Here is a 427-nt window from a genome sequence, read left to right on the forward strand (position 1 = left end):
GTGTCTGTCCGAGCGTCTGTGGGTGAGGGCGCGGATGCTTTTCAAAAGCTGTTCCAGTCTGTGTCCACGTGAGGCGTGTCCCTGTCCGTGAGAACAGCGGGAGGATTCTTCGGGCTGTGGCTGCTCACGTGAGGTCCGTGTTTGTGTGGGGGGGCGCGGGTGGATGGCTGAGGGATCCTTTTAGGAGTGCGGGTTCGGGAGCAGGCGCGTGTTGGCGGAGGGTGCCGAATGCTGCGGCCGAGGCGCTGGAAGGGTGGGTGGGGTTGCTGAGTGGGACTCTGGAATCTTGTGGCCCAGCTTGTCCGAAGGGTTCCTTTCTCCCTGGTGCTGACACCTCTACCACTTGCTCCTTCCTCCACCCTCCGTGAGCACCCACAGGCCCAGCAGCCAGGCTGGAGACCCCCCCCCCGCCCCCCTGCTCCGCTCC

General features: G+C 64.9%; 1 protein-coding gene across 1 annotated transcript in view; it reads left to right on the top strand.

Annotated features, from left to right (window-relative positions):
- The first annotated feature begins 6 nt into the window (after positions 1-6).
- The window catches only part of Trim3 (tripartite motif containing 3), a 24,954-nt gene continuing 24,533 nt past the window's right edge, over positions 7-427 (top strand). Inside the window, exon 1 of the mRNA XM_010644290.1 lies at positions 7-133. The gene's annotated coding sequence lies outside the window, so the exon portion shown is untranslated. The remainder of the gene's footprint in view (positions 134-427) is intronic.

Source organism: Fukomys damarensis, unplaced genomic scaffold (assembly GCF_012274545.1).
Source record: "Fukomys damarensis isolate Sample0158 unplaced genomic scaffold, DMR_v1.0_HiC HiC_scaffold_16, whole genome shotgun sequence".
Classification (NCBI taxonomy): Eukaryota; Metazoa; Chordata; class Mammalia; order Rodentia; family Bathyergidae; genus Fukomys; species Fukomys damarensis.